Raw genomic sequence first — 2,992 nt, 5'->3', positions numbered from 1 at the left:
GGGGAGCGGAGCGGAGCCCCTCCGGCCGGAGCTGCTGGCTTTCCCTCCTCCAGAGGGCGCCGAGCCGCTCCTGGGGTGACCCGCCTTGCCGGGGGAGGGAGCGCCCCAGGCTTTGTCCCCAGCCGCGGAGCCGCCCGGGCGCTCGGAGCAGACAGCGACCGGCACTGGGGCGGGGGCTTTGCTACGCGGGGCCGGCCTGGGGCTCGGGTACATTCTTCCCGCTCTGGCTCCTCTGAGCCTGTTCATATGGACAGTCACTAACTTTCGCTGGAAGAGAGCACCGTGCACGGAGCCTGCACCTCCTTCCCTGGGCAAAGAATCCCTCTCGCTGCCCTCTGCCCTTCCTGCTCCTCTTCGCTGGGTCGTGCGTGCCTGGATGCCTGGCTTTTTGCTCTAGTCATGGCTTAGGCCCAAGTAGGCTCAACAAGGAGACTGGAAATAAGGCCGTAGATGGGGAGTGTTGATGAATGGTCCTGAGTGGTGGAGCCCCGGCTGGCAGTAGCTGTGGGTGTGTCCGGCCTGCCAAGCCTGAGCTGGGAGAAAGGCACAAGCGCCTGCAGGAAATTGCAGGCTGCAAAGGGGAGCCTTTGAGAGCACCAGTGAGGAGAAAGAGATGGGAGGATGGGATATGGAAAGATGGAAAATGAAGGGAGGTGGGGGGGAATGATGTGGACAATCTCTGTTGAATGGGTGGAAGAAACTTGGAGAGCAGGTGCAAGCATCATGCCAGAGAAAAAGAAGTGGTGTAATCTGGTGTAATCACATTAGGAACAGAGCACTTGGCTCTGGATATCCTGCTACTGAGAAAATATGGGGTGTCAGACAGGAGTTCAGAGAGATTCTCTAGGGGCTGGTGCGATGGAGGGAGGAGAAGTTAAATACAGCAAAGTGTGCACAGCCAGCTAGTACTTCCTAGGCAGGCACCTGGAAGCCTGCTCATGAATTATCTTGTAATATCATGTCTGCTTAGATTGAGGGCAGGATATCCAGGAAAGGGAAGGTTAGCTTGAAGATCAGGTAAGACTTCCTGAGGGCAAGATGCATGAGCCCACGGACTGATGCAGAGAATCATGGAAAAGCAGGGCTGGCAGGGACCTCAGGAGGCCAGTGAATTCAAGCTCCTTCTCAGGATGTGTCTAACATGATTAATACTGTTATTGCTTGTATAGGTACTGGACTTGGCAAAGGCATACCTGTGAGAAGCTCTAGGCCTATGCTAGTAGAAGATTGCTTAGCGCGGCATCTGACGTTGCTTCTGATGTTGCCAGTACCTCTTGCACTGCGGTGCAGAGGTGGACCAGCAGATGCGGGCAGTGTGAGAATGCTACCACTTGAGGAGTCTTTAAACCAGAAGGAAACCTGATGACAGGAAGAAGTAGGAAGAATCCTGTATCTGCAGAGATGGGCTGGATGATCTAATAGGTCACTTCATCCCCTGTGCCTGTGATTCATCCTGGGATTGTTCCCTTGGAACAATGAAGATGCCTGCAATGGCTGGCATGAGTTAGGCAGTGACTGAGTCTGAAAAGGCAGTGAAGTGGTGCCTTCTGCTGGGTCCAGATGCTGGGCTTCAAGATGGAAGCAAGAGCCAGCAAGGCTCTGCTGATACAGAGAGGAAGGAAGTCTGCCATAGCAAATGCAGTGCCTTTCCTAGCGAGCAGGGTTATGAGATGCAGGGGCGTAGATACCATAGTCCTGAAGATCTTTTCTGTGCTGTGACTTGTGTACAATTGGGGCACTCTGCCACAGATGCACAAGTGTCACCAGTAATCAGACACGAATCCGCAGCTTTTCTGCCGGAGGCCTAAAGGGCAGGTTAGAGCAGAGCTCCTCCTCCCTTCCCACTCTTTTAAAGAATGAATAGGTTGTTGGATCCTTGTTTCTGACACCTCTTCCCTGTTGCTAGCATGCCTCTAATGTGAGAGGGCTTTTCACACATCTCAGTGTGCAAATTGAGGTCCTCGCACACTCGGACGGGTGAGGAAGGAACAGGGCTGCCTTTAGCTGGTGGGTATGGTTGTGCTGTTAGGAATGGTGTTTCTCTCCCCTGGCTGGGGTTGGAAATCTGGACGCTTACGAAATGGAATCTGTCTCAAGTGAAAATGGGTTTTTTCATGTGGCCTCTGCTCTAGAACCACTTGTGTTACTTGCTGTGTTTGTGTACTCCATCCTTCAGCTATGTGCTGGGGGAGACTTGTGGCTCAAACCCTGCAGGTCCTCCCCTGAGTGCTGCTGGTCCCTCAGTTAGGGAATGAACATACAAGGGACTGCTACAGGGGGTAGGATGTAGCTGTGTTGGTCTAAGGACACAGGCAGACAAGGTTCTTTGGGTGAATCTGATATCTTTTATTAGACCAACTTAAATAGTTGGAAAAACATTTTTTTAGCAAGGTTTCGAGTTTAAAAACCCTTTGTCAGGCTGAGGAAGCATCTGCAGTTGGTGTGTGCTCTTCCTGGATAGAATGAATAGTACAGAAGCCAGAGGCTGGTATGCATGCAAGATAGGCAGTCAGTGAAGATGTAAATTGAGGAGTCAGTGGGTGACAGACAGGCTGCAAGGGGGAGGGGGGGAGAAGGGGGATGAACTAGCAGTTAAATAGTGGAGAGGTACCTGGGGAGTCAGATGTCAGGCAGGTTATAATGTGTCATAAATCCACATTTGGCCCTACACTTGAGTGCTGGCTGCCTGTAGGGGATGGTGCTGGAGGTGTTCCATGCTTTGAGGCTGCTGTGATGGACTCTGCATTAAAATGCACAAATACTTATGTACTGTTTTGAGTATTGAACTTTCATACAGTAAAAAAGGCCATAGCCCGAAAGCTTGCTTAATAACTATTCTCCAACCATTTGGGTTGGTCTAATAAAAGATATCAAATTCACCCAAGGAGCCTTGTCTGCCTATAGCCTTTCCTCATGCATTTGAGAGGAGTCAAAACTGTTTCCTAGAAGCCCGTGGTTTCTCCGATGACTTCTTCCTTGTTTCCTTCTGGCT

General features: G+C 51.4%; 1 protein-coding gene across 2 annotated transcripts in view; it reads left to right on the top strand.

Moving 5' to 3' along the window:
• GPR153 (G protein-coupled receptor 153) overlaps positions 1-2,992 on the top strand; it is a 35,652-nt gene that overhangs the window by 1,424 nt on the left and 31,236 nt on the right. The gene's annotated exons all lie outside the window — the stretch shown is intronic.

The sequence above is a fragment of the Alligator sinensis genome, unplaced genomic scaffold, assembly GCF_000455745.1.
Source record: "Alligator sinensis unplaced genomic scaffold, ASM45574v1 scaffold322_1, whole genome shotgun sequence".
Taxonomy (NCBI): Eukaryota; Metazoa; Chordata; order Crocodylia; family Alligatoridae; genus Alligator; species Alligator sinensis.
The sequence above is the reverse complement of the archived record's forward strand: the minus strand, read 5'-3'. Positions and strand labels throughout refer to the sequence as shown.